Raw genomic sequence first — 18,752 nt, forward strand, 5'->3', positions numbered from 1 at the left:
AACATAGGACTATGATGTTTTTATTCCACTAACAACTAATTTAGTAGATGGCCGCTATAATACACTCACCACATGCTTAATATCTCAAATTTGCATTTTTTGAACTATGACTTTATTTTTAACTTTCAATTGGTCGCTCACATTATGAATAGTGTTGCTCTCATAAAAATAACGAGAAAACGACCTCAGAAGAGAAACAATATTATCAACACAGCGGAAAAGTACAGGGACATCATTTTATTTTTACTAACATTTTTAATATTAACCTAGTTATACCTTTAGAGAACCGGAAACACCGTTCGCTACCCCCTTCCACGGCTGGAGTTCGATGATACTGGCGTAAAACACAAACAAATCACTTTACTAGGTATAGGACGGAAGAAAAGTACTTCATCCATTTACGTAAGCTACGAAATATCGTGATTTTGAGTTCGGTAATTTTCATTAGGTTTTTGTTTAATCAAAATTCAGTACTGTATTCACAATAAATGTTTTTACTCACGAACTGAGTTATCCATGCGAACGTATTCATTATGCAGTGTATATTATATCGTCTACAGCACATTAGCGTACAATTTAGAGAATGGAGTTAAATTGAAAAATAATCATAATATGGATATTTAAACACATATTTGAAAATGGTGGCCGTTCATTCCGATACAGGCTTCAGTTCTTTTGTGCATATTATCGTACTATAGACTATTGTACCTAATTCCAATTACCAGTTTCGTCCTTCGTACGAGTAACTCATGTTGAAATAATTCCATACCTACTCTATAAAAGAATACCTTACGTAGGTACTGTAAATTCAATCTTCATTTCTGCCCGTTCCGAAAAGATAAAATTACTCAGAAATGCTATCTACTGTCCGTTCAAGTGGTTTTGTCGCAGGGTCGTAGAAAGGGGGGGGGGATCACGTGACAGTTAATTACTTAACGAGGCCCTTTTATTTAAGTTATTTTAAACACTTGTATAATATTACGTAGACGTCCAATTCCTAACAGAAATTAATGTTTTCAAAAAAGAGCTAAGATAGCCCAGCTACTAGACTTAACAGAGGGGCGAATAGAAGCAGGTGGGGGAAACCGGGATGCGACGTAGGCAGACGGACGACAGTACCTGTACGAAAATATGATTCAATATTGAAAGCTCTTTCGTCACTGGAAAACGCTAACATATTTCTGGAACGTACTATACTCGCTAATTCAGTACTGCTTAAGCGCCCTCGGCTCTGTGTCGTGAACGGTTGGAAGTTTACTAGTAGAAGGGGTGGGAGTGAAGTACATTCCAAAACTCAGGTACAATAAAAATTGAAGTAAAAATAAAATGATGTCCCTGTATAAGGAAGGGAGGGAAACAGAGGTGAGGGACGTGATAGAAAAGTGATCAGGGTCATTTATATGTAATAGCCGGATGTTTAGAAAAAGCGTAAGCAAAATGATATGTATCCCAGGGAGTGATGGCACTGTATACAGAAATGTGAAGGGCCATCACGACCGATTTAAGCTGGTGGAATAAATATATCATATATCATATCATACCAATTTAATAATTGCTGTAGCTCATCATCTTCATAAATCTTGAGATGGTAGCTAATGTCCTTAAGGTAATTTCCTATGTTATATTCATTCTTGTGTTCGTAATACTAATAATTCTAACTCTTTGCTCTACTTATGTATTCAGGACGTACGACTTTTTAATGGCATGTCTAACATTTTCGTGGCTGCTAATTAGGTAATGGTGATTTAGTTACTCCTTTGGTCTTTCCTAATGCCCTCCATAAATGTTTCAAATTTACGCGCGGTGTCTGACAATTTTACGCTAAAGTCTATTATGCCAACCTTCAATGGTATTTGTAATGTGTTTTTTGCTCTGTTAAAATGTCACGATTAAGGGGGAATTGAATTTGATTTTGGATGAAATTATTTATTTTTATCTCTCCAATACATTATTTGATTTTCTACCTTTAAATTGGTATATCACATATTTACATACTAAAATTGTATTTATTTTAAATTTCGATTTCCTGTCATCTGAAGATCCGTCAAGTTTCTTTCTGTGAGACTCGTCAGTGAAGTCAAAGTGGACACAACATATCAATAGTATGCCCGCAACAGATATCCTAGATCAGTGGCATTCAAACGGGTATGCGAAGAATTCTTAGGGGGTACGTAAAATTTAAAATAAGCATACACATTTCATGAATTATCAGAGCTAATGAAAGCCAGTGTAATAGAACGTAGAATTCATGACATAGCACAAGATGATGTTGAGAAAATTATAGGAAACATTAAACTGGATAAAGATTTGCAATTCAACACTGCCAAGAAGATACTTTCAGTGTTTGAGAGGTACTTCAGTTTTGCAGGGGAGAATCAATACGCGCAGTTCCGCCGACTGTCGCAAACTTTTAATAAATTAATGGGATTAAAACTTTTTTCAATAGAACTGGGTAATAAAAAATGACATATGGTCGCTTTAATTACGGTCTCATTTTAATTAACTTCTCCCCTAGCAGCATTCTTGTGTATCCATTCGTAATAAATTAAATATTTTACACCTATTTGTGCACTGCATCTCAAAGAATTAACGTTATCCAGTTAAACACTGCTATTTGGAATAAAGAAATGGCTTTTAAACTGTTGTACTTTGCTTTCGAGACTAGAAAAACCACTATACATTTAAAGAAATTTATTTACAGTATAGTGTATTATATATGAATTATGTAAATACGCATACGCATATAAATATGGACACGCACCTTACCTTGTGACCCCAAGGGTTAGATTAGCAAAGTCTAAACAATGGCTTACATCAATTGCATTGTATATGTTTCATAAACTTGCCTATAGTGCAGATATTGTCAATTTTAATAGATTGAGGTGTGTTATTCGTCACTGGCTAATGGAATACCCTTTTTATGATATAAATGTATTTATGGAAACTAGTGTTGATATAGTATTTTAGTTTGTTTATTTATCTTGTTTTTCTTTTGACTTTGTCTATGTATATGTGATACCACGATTGTTTTTATTAATCAATAACTGACAAAATTCAACAGGACAGATTGAACTGGTATAATCATCTACTAAGGATGGAACCAAGCCCTCTTTCAATATAACTTTTCAACTACACACCAACAGGAAAACGAGGTGTGGGTCGCCCGAGGAGACGATGGCGAGACCAATTTTGTGATGTAGGAACGTGTCATCAAGCGCAAGCCGTGTAGACTATGATGATTATAATTATGAAAAATCAGACGATGTTATTTTCTGTTAATTATGTGAGGAACTTTTTAGAAACAGCAATTAGAGTTTTGTCGGACTTTAGTGCAGAGGCCTCCCCTTCCCCCCCCCCCGAATACTCCAAAGCAGCTGGCGCCTCAGGTAGTCAATTTTTTCACTTTGTTATTTAACGACGCTGTATGAACTAGTAGGTTATTTATAGTCGATGAGATAGCTATGTAATAGCTATAGTGATGTCATGGTTAGATTGTATTTGGCGAGATGAGACCGAGAATTCGCCATAGATTACCTGACATTCGCCTTATGGTCAGGGAAAACCTCGGAAAAAACCAACCAGGTAATCAGCCCAAGCGGGGATCGAACTCTCAAATAGTAAAAAATACGTACTGTCGGTGACTCAGGAGAAGACGAGAGCGGACGAGGAGGAAGGGATGTGAACAGATAACGGACGACAACACGTGCAATATTTGTACTGCAGTAAGCGGAAACGTTAGGTCTCCTTTTGTTCAACTTAGCTTAAATTTCCATACGCATTGTTACTCATGTTTCCTGCACCAGTAATAACCTGGCTACTGGGATGCTTATCTGAGCGATGTTTATAATAATCAACAGCGATAGTCAAGGTCACATTCTTTCCGCTCGTCTTCTCCTGAGTAACGGACAGTAGTTATCGTTACCATTATTTATCCATTTTGGTATCTCTTTTCTGTAGCGTTCCACAATACATTTACTTACATTAACTAAAATGTGCTTACAGTGTTCAAGGTACTGCGATAGTCAAGCCCCGTGCTTCACTTGTGGATTTAATATCGACTAACGAGTTTGTGCTGTTGAAATATGCATGTCTTAATAGTTCACAAAATCGCCACAAACGTTGTCTGCGTACTTTACCGCCATCTGTCAAGAAAAGGTGTAACTGCATCAACATAAAGTTAGGGAATGACGAACATTAGCACAAAACTTGTACACGTTCTTAAGCGACAGGAATTCCAAATTACTTATTTTATAGTGAAGGTTCATATGAAATCATACAGAAAAACTTTTCACGCATGTGAAATATCTATTCAAACTAATACAACAGTTTATATCAATAGCTTTCAACTGGGTGTCTGAGAAATTATTAATATTGTTATACTGTAATTTACAAAATGTCAGTATAGCAGAGAAACAGTGGAAAAATTCTTTTTCTAAGCAGCTGGAACAAATATGAGGGGGGCAAGATATCATTCGTACTAATTTTCTTACTTAGAGTCCTGATATTATCACGGTATCGTTGTCAAGGGGAAAAGTGCTAACTCGGAAATTTGAATTTCGAGTTGAGCTTCCGATTTTCTTCAGAGAACAAAATAAAACGTCTTTCTGTAATTTACTTAAGATGTATCCTGATATTTGCATACCTTGCGACCATTTGCGAATACCTATATATGCTGAACACCAGGAAGCGAGGTTCCCATGGATAATATTTCTTAACTACAACAGATAAACTTATTTTTCAAATATAAACTCAGCGTTAAGAAATAAAACTCATTTGGAAGTTAATGTAAAAATGTTTCCCAACTTATTCCAGCTTCAGTCTCAACAAATGAAATATTACATAACTGATTTCCGGCTATTTGAAATCCCTGTTATTAAATAAAAGCATATACTTCTTTGTCATCACCAGATCTAGGAATTTGGTACCAACACTAAGTTGTGTGAGCTTGGACTATATCTCTACCGAATGAAAAGTCTAGTAGCGCAGCTCTCAATGTCAGTGAAGCAGAACGACAAACATGTAGTACAGCCGGGTGGTAACCAAATATGTGCTCCAATCATTCACGACCTTAGGACAAGAAAATAGTAAACGAATAATATATAAAAACTATAATTTTTAATTATAAACTTCGTAACTCCCAATCTAAAACAATTTACCCATACACATAAAAATAACAAACGAAGTATACAATTATGATTCTAGCCTCATTATAATAAAAATAACAATGAACATTTCCATTTTATCAACAGAAATGCTCCTTTTATTTTATTTATTTTACTGGGTTATTTTACGACGCTGTATCAACATCTAGGTTATTTAGCGTCTGAATTATATGAAGGTGATAATGACAGTGAAATGAGCCCGGGGTCCAACACCGAAAGTTACCCAGCATTTGCTCGTATTGGGTTGAGGGAAAACCCCGGAAAAACCCTCAACCAGGTAATTTGCCCCGACCGGGATTCGAACCCGAGCCACCTGGTTTCGCGGCCAGACGCGCTAACCGTTACTCCACAGGTGTGGACTACTCCTTTTATGTTCAGAAAATAGTACATTATGCAACGAGCCTATAATGATAGTAATTAAGACGCAAGTATGGATATTTATGAAACGAGCGCAAGCGAGTTTCATAATATTCATACGAGCGTCTTAATTACCATTATAGGCAAGTTTCATACGACTTTTTATGCTCGACCATATTTCTAACTTGGAATTATTCAGATGTATACATTTTATTTGTATCTGACAAGATCGGAAGTGACCTTGTTCTAGGTCGTGAATTGTGAGATGTGCGCAGACGAGAAAGTATTGATTTTTTCCGAGGAACAATAATGTCATTGACCTTGATGTAATCCAGTTAAACTTGATATAACCTTGATTATTGAATTCGACATTGAAAAACGAGATGACAAATTGAATTTATTTGAATATTATTTACAATTAACGCTAATTATCATAGTAACAGAACATAACCTTCTGCGACAGTATTGGATTTCCAGCCTCCGTGACTTTTCGCTAATTCTCTTTCGATTGCATATCCGAGAATAATCGATACTTGCGGTTTTATAACGGTACAAAGCTGACTTGTCATTGGCTGAACACCTGTAAGCTGAGTTGGCATTTGCTGAACACCTGTACTTTAATGAGTAGGTGTACTTTAATGACCTGCATTAAAGGACTGCTACCAGGTGTATAATTACTACATTTCGGCATGGTCGAGCATAAAAAAATATAAGCAATACATTTTGTACTCTTAAAATATTCTACGTCACAAGACATTACTGGAGCAAATCTGAAATATGATATAACTTAGTATTTCTTACTATAATCAGGTGAACAACTACTTTGTGAATCTAATAGTGTATCTCGTATGTGGCATATAATATTAAACCCATAATTGTTTTCAAGAAAATTTTTCATTTCGATTGTAATGACAGCTACAAAGTTCTTATCGTATTTCCAATGTTGAACTTGAACTGTAACGCAACCGAATGCATAGCAGCACGAGACGTCAACATTTAACGTAGAATAATCCGGGAAAAAATAAGCGTGTTACATACTCCTGTTTGCATAATTATTTAATAACAGATGAGTTTACTTTTCTGGAATCATGCATAATATGGCCATAAAGTTATTTAAATATATGCGCTCCTGCATGTATGACTTACATTGTCTAAAGTGCAGGTAGTAAGGCCGTAAAACATTACAACGAGAGGAGTTCGGCTGGCGCCGTGGATCGTGTCCCGGCATAGCTCAGTTGGAAAAAGCACTCAGCGCGCAGAGCTGAGAGGTGCCGGAACGAATTTTTCTCGAATTAAATGATCATAATATTAATATTACGTAAATAATACAATAATAATCCAAAATATTAATATAAATTAACAATATTATTCAAACTATTCACCACTGTACATAGCTCCACAGAATGATGGTATGCGTTGTTTATGTACTGCATATCGTCTGTAGCGGGAGAGAACAGGGCGAGGCGCGGGTGACATCTATGCTCCTCGCTGTACTCAACTAGAATCTATGTTTTAGTACGAACTTTCTACCTATGGCCATCACATCAGACACATACAGTACAATTTTAAACATTTATTTTAAAAATGATAGACAAAATGAGTTAAGTTTAAAATCATACTGTTAATGATATACGCATCGTTCAGTGCAGAAATTCATTATGTGATCTTTAACTAACGAGAGTTATAAAATAACTCTATCATGATAAATTAATTCACATCTGCAGGACCCTTTATGTGTAGCTATAAGCGATTCTCCTGTTTTCTCTTTTGTTCTTGTTTTTAATTCCTAAAATATGCCACGAGAGTCGTAAGGTTTATTGCGCACGCGGTATAGACTGTATGAGTAGGGGGCGTGCAACGGATGGAGTATGCCTCTAATGTAAACACTGAGCAGTATATTGCGGTTACAATAAAACATGTATCCTGCATTCATGAAATATAATGAATGATCATTGAATTAGGAAATGTCTAAACATGTAAATACACAATTATTTTCTATTGAGATATATTAACTCTTACAATTTAATGTAATATACTCACATCATCCTTGAATATGTGCATTGCAGTAAAGAGTTACGTACATTTTGAGCGACTGCAAAGTGAACCTCCTCCGATGATCACTTAAACAGTTTTTATATTGGGAAAATGTACATTCTACATCACACGATGTAACAGGTGCATATTTGAAGAACAGAAAGTCACTACTTTTTAGTATACCAACTTCAGACGTCTTGTCGTGACCTGATAGTACATCATTTAAAATACGAAGTTGTGAATAGGCAGAATTTTTAGCAATAATGTTTCTCAACTTACATTTCACTTTTTCTGAAATTAGTGAATTTTTATTTTGGGTAACGGTTTGTGATACTTTATCCATTATAATAAGGGCTTCTGAGAGTTGTAGTTTAGACGATTCTAATAGGGTGATGCTTTTGGACAAGATTTTAAAATCAGAATCAATGAACAGAATATCTTCCAATAGCTGTTCAGAAGGCAATGATTTTACAGCTGCAACAGCGGAACTGTCTGTGCTATCCAATGCATCAATAACCTCTATTATTTTGTCGTAATATTCTGCATAATTAACAGCATCCAACCACGTTTTCCAACGGGTCAAGACTGGCTGCGGGGTTAAGGGTATTCTAGGGGTAATTGTTTGGAACAGCAACACTCTCATTGTAGCATGTTTGCTTGAATTCTTGTCTGCACTGAACAAATGTTAAGCTTTGACTATTCCAACCACAGTAATGCAAAAACAAGTGCTTACTTAGGTATACATTAGCTGTAGCTGCTCTGTCTATTTGGACCGGTCACAACTCTTAACATGAACTGCTTATACTACGAGACCGGGAGGTCGCCCACCTCCTCTATACTACCGTACATCGGCAACCTGATTGCATGGTGCGTGTGGCAATTCAACGAAGTCTACCCATGACCTTCCGTCCAACATACGCTAACACCACCACCACAATAGAGACAACAGAGTATCTCTATTTGTAAACAAAGATATCACTACAGTTGCAATTTACATGGCAGACTGAAGTAAATAATGATAGTCTACTATCATTTTCAAAAACATTGGACTCACAGGTAACATTTTTTCTAGGGAAACCACAAAAGTTACAGAACAATTTTATTTATTAGACCTTTTTGTTAAGTAATTTATGCTCTATCACCAGTAGGCCTATTTTTGGCAGTTTATATCGTTTACACCTTGTATCATAAAAAATCTAAAACAATGACTTTATTAATATGTTTTTAAATGATCAAAACAACTAATGTTTTTTAAGGGAAAAAGTCCTAAAATGTTCACATTTGTTTACTAATATCCCTTAATGACATGGCAAACCACATTGTGAAGAATTAACTGCGTTACGTATTGTTTAGTATAGAATGGCTTGAAATTACGAGGAAAAATTTTGTGTGTACATTCTTCCAACCGAAATTGCATTATAAAATAAATTTACTCTGTTTTTTGTCATGAAAATAATTTACAAATTTTATTATCAGCGACTGTGCCAATTGACCTCAACATCGATCTATCTCCGGACGCTTGCATGTCTAAGCGAACGGAGAACAATGACGTTTAATATCTGCATAATATCTACTGACAATCCAATCCAAGTGTAATTACAGAGCACCGTGTGTATATTATATTAGTGTTCTCTGTGTAAATGATGAAAATGTATGCGAGAAATTACGTAAATTGACAATTCTAGGTTATGGAAGTCATGAATATTACTTCTCATTAACATGTGCTAAAAGCAGAACATAAACAAAATACAAACGAAATTAGACCTACTATTGTTTCCAACATAAAACTCTTTCTCTACACTTGATCAATATGCTCTGCCACAGAATAGAATTTTTCAACGTGCTTATTATAAAATTTGACTAATAAAATTAGTCATATTGTCAAAATAAGATAATTCATTCAATCACTGTCTGATTAGTGACTAAGGTGTCACAAAACAGAATTTTTTCAGCATGCGCATGAGGCTAATGGGAGGCATGCATGGATTTTATTTTATATCAAAATTAGGTTATTTTAGTGAAAATGTGATACCGTCATTTCCCGTAACTATGGTCCATTCAAATTTTGTACTCCATAACGTAGTTTCTCGTTTATCTACATTTTTGCTGTACTGTAGTTTGAAGTCAAGTCACTGCAGCTATTTACGAACGGTCTATGTTACTTCTACAATGTTTTAGAATAGTTGTATCGTAGACCATAGTTATGGGAAATGACGGTACCGTTTAATATCACGTTGTTCAAAAGCTTAAAAGACTTTTTACCTCCCTTGATATAAATATAGCCTAAATAGAATAAGTAAAATTTCAAAATTTTACGTGATTCTAAAACAAAATATCATTAATGTGATGCCACGCTATAGAGAGTGAACCGTAAATAATGCCATTAAATTGAGGGGATTATTCTATGAGATATTTCAATGAAAAAAGTTTAATACAATTTTGCTTGTTTTTTTCCCCCCTTTCTTTTAGAGGAAAAATATATATATATTTTTTATATGAAACATTACGTGGCATATTTTGGGAAATGCTAGTGAATTAATTCCTAATATGTTCAGTCGATTTAAGAGAGCAGTGTATTATGATAACGAATGATTGAAAGAATTTTAGTTTTGTTCTTGTAACGTGCAGAAATTTGATCTGAACAAATGTCATTTTTCTTCTGAAAATGAATTCTAAAATGTTACATTTGTTCTGATCAAATTTCTGTACATTTAAGGACAAAACTAAACTTCTTTCAGACATTTAATATCATAACACAATGCTCTCTTCAACTGACAGAGCATATTGGAAGTTCAACAAATGGTTTTCCCGCAACACGCTATGAAATTTTTCATATAAAACAATTTTCATCTCAAAAAGAAAGCAAAAAAAAAATTAAATAAATAAAATTGTATTAAACTTTTTTGTTTGAAATATCTTAAAGAATAACCCCTGAAATTAATGACATTACCTACTGCTCATTCTATACAATGTTTCAAATGGCGATGCCCAATTGTGCTAAAGAAACCCTATTTGTGAAGTTTACTGTGTTAACCTTTGATTCTAGTTGCACAAAATATTCCCTTCTATGTACTGTAGGTAGATAGATGGATTTATTGAGTAATATTATACATACAAATGTTATATTATCATAATTATCTCGTAAATCCAATGCACGGGTCTTCTGACCGTACGTGCTTTGTACCTAAAACAAGTCCTACTTTGTAGGTTTCACCCCCTCACCTATAGTTAGATCCAACCACTCTCCAAAAGAACACACTGATTAAAATAGAAATGGCACAAACAAAACACATTATAGAATATATTGTAACCAAAACAGGCAACCCTGAAATACACCTCTGATGGCAACCTGTGATCACATTTGAATTGATATTATTTTCATCAGGTAACAGTGACCTAATCATTAGTGTCTATAAATAATAAGGCCCAGCATGTTATAAGACCCACTATCTAGTTTCCCATTAGTTATACACTTTTGCAAGAGAAAGCAACAGTTCTTAAGACCTAATTCTTCTTGCATTCAAGTGAGGCATAAAGAAATTAGATTCTCATTAATGTTTGTAGCTGACTGGTGGCAACAAAGTTATGTGTAGACAGTGGATGCTGGATGACTTATCGTTGAATGCAAGTGCACATTTACTACATTTACTATATGTTACATTTTTTTTTCATTCAGACCATTGGCTGAACAGGTTTTAAACGCAAACAGACGACGTCAACATGCTACTGTATCTCCGTACAGTCAGAAGGAAAAGAAAAATAACGTAGGTATTGTAGTACATACTTTGCAAGGTTCAGTCCTCGTCATCATTGATGCAATTACCAGCGTTGCAGTAAACGACGATATAGTCTCGTAAGTTGTCGAAGCTGAATCGTCTTCGCCTATCGCTTAAACAGTTTTTGTATCGAGAGAATTTCTGAAGAAAACCTCTAAAATGGGGATCACTCAATTTCTTTAGAAGAATATTTGTACTGAGCATCATGTTGCACCACGTGTCGTTAGACCCGCACAACTAAATGATGATGATGATGATGATGATGATGATGATGATGATATAGATGGTTCCTCAGATTTCATTTCAATGCATTTCCTATGCGATGTACTGTTGCAGTGTTTCTCTATAGCCTGAGCTGTTCTGGTTTTTATTTCAATTTTACATACATTACACACGATATTGTCTTCGTAAATACATAAAATATCACTCTCATACTTCTTTATTGCATTTCATATCTCTGAGTGAATTTAACGTTTTGCCATTATGAATGGATCAGCACAACATATTCAACGCGTACTAAATACTTGTACGCTGCTGTACTCGCCAGGTACACAAAAGACGGACGGTGCGGCACGTGCCATATACTCCGATACGAAACAACTTCACTTTTCCTTAATTCATCCCGCATCCACTCTCTAGTTATGTGTGATTATTTCTGTTCTCATTATACAATTTTGCAAAATGTAAGCAGACATTTAATCGTTTTACTGTGTGTTATTAATATAGCTAACATTAAATGCATGTTATTGTGTAAACATTAAGAAGTTTGTGGCTACCGTGAAACTTTGGCTAATGACCACATGCGCACTCCATAACCTAAAATTAGCGTGAAGTGACAGAGCAGGAAATAAGGCCCATGAAATAAATACATGGAAACGCGCACAAGTTCGTAAAAAAATCCTGAATTTTAAAGCTCGAACTCTGAACCGCAATATTTTTGCAAGAAATTAATGCAGAAAGAGCATTAGACAAGCAATCAACTACAGGATCTGGAAACATTCACAAGACGCGGATGTGTTCCGTCTACGAAGAGAATTTTGTTGCTGATATGCATATGTGTGTCTCTTGTGTATGTTGGGTGCACGATGAATGTGTAGGTCTCACTGAGGGCCTATATGTCACAGCAAGATATAAGACCCAGTGACATGACATTAATTTTCATTGCTCACACCATTTATATGCCTGAATATTTCTTTAAAGTAAAATATTATAGCATAACTATAAAAGAATGCTATTCCGTTACTTAAAATTTTCTAAATGTCTCCAATTAAAAGTAAGAACATTAATTTCTTAGGTGGGCCTTATTACCCCTAGTTACCTTAAATATTCGTACCATTAATATATCCAGTTATATTTTTCATTCCTCATTTAAAATTTCTATACTGAATAATTAAAACCAGGAATGCCCTCCTGAACATACTCCTATCATAACATGTTTCGTGCCTCATAACTCAAATACCTACATAGTATAGGCAAACATACTTTTTGTTTTATTGATTTCGCATTCCATTTCAGTAACTAATATTCTGTTACATTCACCTATAATCACCCTGTTTAATTATATATTCTCCATTAAAAACTTCGGCTTCTTCCTGTTTTTGTTTTTTTATTGTTATTTTACGACGCTGTATCAACATCTCAGGTTATTTAGCGTCTGAATGAAATGAAGGTGATAATGCCGGTGAAATGAGTCCGGGGTCCAGCACCGAAAGTTGCCCAGCATTTGCTCGTATTGGGTTGAGGGAAAACCCCGGAAAAAACCTCAACCAGGTAACTTGCCCCGACCGGGATTTGAACCCGGGCCACCTGGTTTTGCGGCCAGACGCGCTGACCGTTACTCCACAGATGTGGACGCCGTTTTTGTTTAGTCAACTATCCGAAGACAGATTTGGAACTCATAAGTGACACCAATAAGCTATCACTCATGAGAAACTAAGCCAGAAGATAATGGGGTAGGATGGCCAGCTCCTTTCTCCCGCCATAATGTCTGAATACCCATTCATTGAAGTTGTAGATGATAATGATGATGATGATGTTAAATAAAATCTACAAAGCGTATACAGGGTGAACCATAAGTAGTGTCATCAATTTCAGGGGGTTATTCTTTGAGATATTTCAAAGAAAAAGTTTAATTGAATTTTGCTCATTTTTGCTTCATTTTTCAGATAAAAATTGTTTTACATTAAACATTTCATAGCGTCTTTTGGGAAAGCCACTGATTTAACTCCCAATATGCCCAATCAATTTAATAGAGCAGTGTGTTATTATGACAATAAATTATTGAAAGAATTTTAGTTTTATCCTTTACTTGTGCAGAAATTTGATACGAGAAAATGTAGCTTTTCCTTTTGAATAGAAATTTTAAAATGTTACATTTGTTCGGATCAAATTTCTGCACATTTAAAGGCCAAAACTAAAATTATTTTAATAATAATTTGTTGCCATAATACACTGTTCTCTTAAATTGACTGAACATATTGGGAATTAAATATTAAATCACTGACTTTCCCAAAACCTTTATGAAATTAATATTAGAGGAGAAAAATTCCCTCCAGCGCAGGAGATCGAACCCGGATCCTTGGTTCTACGTACCAAGCGCTCTCACCATTGAGCTACGCCGAAGTCCAATCCACAGCACCGGATCGAACACCACTCCTCCAGTGTGTTTCCCTTTTTTTTACCTGATTCCAAATTGGGCATGTATGTTGACATTTTTATTAAGTCAACTGCCATTATACAAGGAGCGCACTCAGTTGAGTGACTTGGTGGCCGAGATTTCACAGTAATCTGTACAGAAATATGAACTGTTGCTAGAAGAATCTACGTAAGGATTATTATTTTTTGGTTCTACAGAATATCTGTTATGGTAACAATTAATATTAGAGGAGGAAACTATTTTTTTGTCGAAATGGAAGGAGAAACGAGCAAAATTGTATTAAACTTTTTTATTTGAAATATCTCAAAGAATTACCCCCTGAAATTAATGACATTACTTCCAGTTTATCCTGTAGGCCTATATTACTAAAACTAACAATTTTCTCACATAAAATGTAGAGTAAAATGCGTATATAAGTTGCTATGATATTTGATGTGACACTTCTTTAAGCAGGGTATAAGTCGAACGCTATGAAACAAAATTCCGTAACGAACGTTTTAAGAGGGCTCTGTGTGTTCTTACTACGGGATTGTGTACATGTCTATATTATTACGGAAATAAGTTGTCAATGTTTGTGGTTTTCTACCAATTTACATAAATTAGTACATAAATTAGTGCGAGTGGGGCTACCGGCAGCCATTGCATCTTCTGTGTAGCGTTGTGAAGTTATAGCTAGGTACAGTAGAAACAAGTGAGTGGAATTACATTTTTGAGAAACTTTTTGCTAGAAAATATTATGGCATCATTATATGAACGTTTAAAAAGACTAGTTTATTACATATGAGTCGTTCAGAGCAAAAGTGGTATAAGTCAGAACTGGGTAATGAGCAGGCTTCGAGACTTTGGACTCGATACAATAAGTTTACTGTGCATGCACTATAGGTTGTTGACTCGCTTCAGGTAGGTAGAGATGTGTTGAGGTAACAACGTTGCTATTTAGAGTAGAGTACGGTAGTATGGGGAAACACACATATGTACATTCTGAAAGTAAATATACATTACACAATGACAATGTCAAAAGAATGTGAAAAGCATTTATTCTCCTGTCTTTTATAAGTATTTGTGTTTAATTATACACAGTGTTAATGGCTGAAATAAGCATGTAGCAATTTTAATTTTTTTAATTTATCCTATTGGTCGTCTTTAGGAAGTGCAGTTACAGTACCGAATTGCAATGTACCTACTACAAGATACATTCTCAGTGCCTCAAACGTAAATCCTTTTTCGGTTATCTGCCAAAGTTTGTACTGTGAAAAGCTGCGCTCTACGTCGCATGACGTGATAGGAGCAAAACGAAAAAACCTAACTCATTGCAGTCCCTAAGACACAGTCCTTTATTCTCGGGTGACTCTATGCCCAATAATTTACTGTTTATGTTACACAATGTTCCATATCCGTTATTTTTACATAAAATTGATTTCCACTTCTGTTTTACAGGTTCGGTAACCGGTGTACTTCGTATCTCATTAATTCTCTGCGTCATTTTCTAAATTAATTTGAGGGCTTCCGGCATCTCTTGCTCTGACTTTTCTAACCGTGTAATAGTTTCAGACACAGTTTGAAAATGGGTTTGTTTGAAAATCAAATTATTCGTCAGAACCTTCGGACCCAATAGAGCAGTTCAGTGGGAAATCCGCATAACGGCGTGCTGAGTACAGTGGTAAAGCGTACAGTGGGTGGGGGTACTGATGAATGAATGTCTACAAATACGCAAAGAAAAACGCTCTGGATTTGAAGACTCGAAGCCTGGTAATGAGGGTTAAAATGAACATTCTGTAAAATACAGTGGAAAGTAGCAATTAATATTCAATTTATTTAACCTATTAGTAGTCGGTGGATAGCACGAATGACATATTAACTACTACTTTGCGCTGTATTTTACACAGTTTTTACTTTAAACCTTATTACCCAATTTTGATTTACATCACTTTTTGCTCTGAACGGCTCATATTTACAGCTTAAAATGTTTCGTTTCTGCCTTACGTATAGGCTAACCGCTAAACATTCATTTTATATTTAAAAGCTCAAACCTTTGGAAAATTGTTCAGCCTTTAGGTTTGTTTCTATGCAGACTGTACCCTGTCACTAGTGTGAACTTGTTATTCGATTTTCGTGGCGCTCTACGGACAGCCCAAGGCTACTACGATGAAATCTGTCATATATTGTCTGCAGCTAGAGTTACATACGTTCCAGTTTCCATCAATGGTCTCAATATTGAAAATGTTGGTTATGTCGTCGAAAATAAATATAACACACACATATCCGCCTGTTTTAGGTGACCTGTAATATATTTCACAGTCAGAGTCATCATTACATCTCTCTTTAACTCCTCTGCCTTAGTCTAAATTTGATATCTATCTATCTGTCTGTCTGTCTGTCTGTCTATCATTCTATCCATCTATCCATCCATCCATCTATCTAATACTTTACACTTGAGCTACATTAGGCATTGCAGCCCGAAAGAGCAGAAGCTCGTGCTCGGGCGCAGTTCAGATCAGTTATACAAAATATATCACAAAATTAAGAGACTTCATTGAGCACAATAATATTAATAAATGGTAAAATAATACAGCATGTAATAATAGGGTCTATATACAAATAGAAAATACAAAAGTACATAAATATTAGAGTAACAATTTTTAACTCAATTAGCTTAAACAATTAAATAATCTGATTTGTTTCTTAAATCTGTGTGTTAAGTGTACTTAGCTCAGGGTAAGCTCTAATTAATTAATTATATATTTTGGGTCCAAAACTTGTGCTGAATCGATATGAATTGATAACCATTTAACTTCCCTTTTCAACTACTAAAGACACAAAGATGCAAATATAAATGACACTCGGGAAGAAATTAAACGCAGAATAAATATGGGGAATGCGTGTTATTATTCGGTTGAGAAGCTTTTGTCATCTAGTCTTCTGTCAAAAATCTGAAAGTTAGAATTTATAAAACAGTTATATTACCGGCTGTTCTGTATGGTTGTGAAACTTGGACTCTCACTTTGAGAGAGGAACAGAGATTAAGGATGTTCGAGAATAAGGGTCTTAGGAAAATATTTGGGGCTAAGAGGGATGAAGTTACAAGAAAATGGAGAAAGCTACACAACGAAGAGCTTCACGCATTTTGTTCTTCACCTGACATAATTAGGAACATTAAATCCAGACGTTTGAGATGGGCAGGACATGTAGCACGTATAGGCGAATCCAGAAATTCATATGGAGTGTTAGTTAGTAGGCCGGAGGGGAAAAAGACCTTTGGGGAGGCCGAGACGTAGGTGGGAAGATAATATTAAAATGGATTTGAGGAGGTGGGATATGATGGTAGAGACTGGATTAATCTTGCTCAGGATAGGGACCAATGGCGGGCTTATGTGAGGGCGGCAATGAACCTCCGGGTTCCTTAAAAGCCAGTAAGTAAATATGTAAAGACACAAAGATGAAATGGAAAACCGAAATATTCAGAAAGAAATATGCCTCACACCTAATCTGTTAACCATAAATCTCATTAGAGCTCCCCAAGATCGAACCACTTAATATGAATTTCATTTATATTTCAGACTGATTTATACACCGGAGGGGTTTGCATGTGGTGTTTCTGACAGATGTCTGCATTTCTTATAATACAGCGGAAAAAAAGTCATTCGGATGTGAAGGTAACTACAACGCGACTAGTTTGCCTCGTCAGAGGGTTTTTGTCCACGTTAGCACGGTAGGCATACTAGAGGCGCGTGCAGTTTCGAATCGATGATTCAGAAGGTGCCTGATATTTTGTGTACTTTTCTATAAACCCTGTGAAGTGAGGATTGCCCAACGCATTGAATGGAACATTGCAACGTATCATCATTCGACACTAATCCTGGCAAAAATTCATATTTCATATTTGAGGCGGAATTTGAACTTGAATCCTTATTTTTTTTTAACATAGAACAACATTTTTCATGTGTTCCTGTGTATTACATTGATGTTCTATCGATTGTTTTGTTATATGTTTAATGCACACATACATAACCGACATTTAATTGCTCCACCAGTATCACTACTAAAAATGTGGACACCATATTCTTGTATTAAAGAATACCCCCTATGTTTCTAACATCTGTCTTCGGCATTATGATCACTTCACCGAACACAAATGAATAATATGTTTACGTATCTCAATATTCTCTGTTCCCGTAAGGACGAGGACTGACTGATAACGCAGAGTGGCAGTTGTTTTCGGTGTTCGCGTGGTGCTCTCTGCGGACGGTACCGTGTTGTAGCTGCCTACTTGGAAAGCGTGCACACCTCATGCCATAGTCTATGCGTACAGTACTTGTAAACCGTAAACATGACTTTTATTTGACTTTTTCCACTGTCTACTTTTAATATAAATAGTAATTCTATTTGATCTCACTAAACACGACAAAATGGAAATATTTTCTGACGGTGTCCAACTTCAAACTTCCCATTTTACCGTGTTTGTAACAATTTCCAAACGTTCCTTTTAGCAATTTCAAGGGAAAAATTGTTTCGGAGCCGGTTATCGATCTCGGGAACTTTGGCTGAATGCAATAACGCTCTTACCAACTGAGGTACACAGAAAATTCACCCTACACCGTCTCAATCTTTTCAGACGGTGTCGGGTGGAAGTCCTGGATAGTTGGTAAGAGCGTTGGTGCGTTCAGCCAAAGATCCCGGAATCGATACCCGACCCCGGAACAATTTTTCTCTTCAAATTATTCAAGTCTGCGTCACAGGGAGCTTTACCTGAAAGCTAGATTTGCATAG

The 18,752-nt window shown here is 35.7% G+C and overlaps 1 protein-coding gene across 2 annotated transcripts in view; it reads left to right on the forward strand.

The window, feature by feature from the left end:
* LOC138703430 (gastrin/cholecystokinin type B receptor-like) overlaps positions 1–18,752 on the forward strand; it is a 206,350-nt gene that overhangs the window by 53,485 nt on the left and 134,113 nt on the right. The window lies entirely within an intron of this gene.

This window comes from Periplaneta americana, chromosome 7 (genome assembly GCF_040183065.1).
Source record: "Periplaneta americana isolate PAMFEO1 chromosome 7, P.americana_PAMFEO1_priV1, whole genome shotgun sequence".
NCBI lineage: Eukaryota > Metazoa > Arthropoda > Insecta > Blattodea > Blattidae > Periplaneta > Periplaneta americana.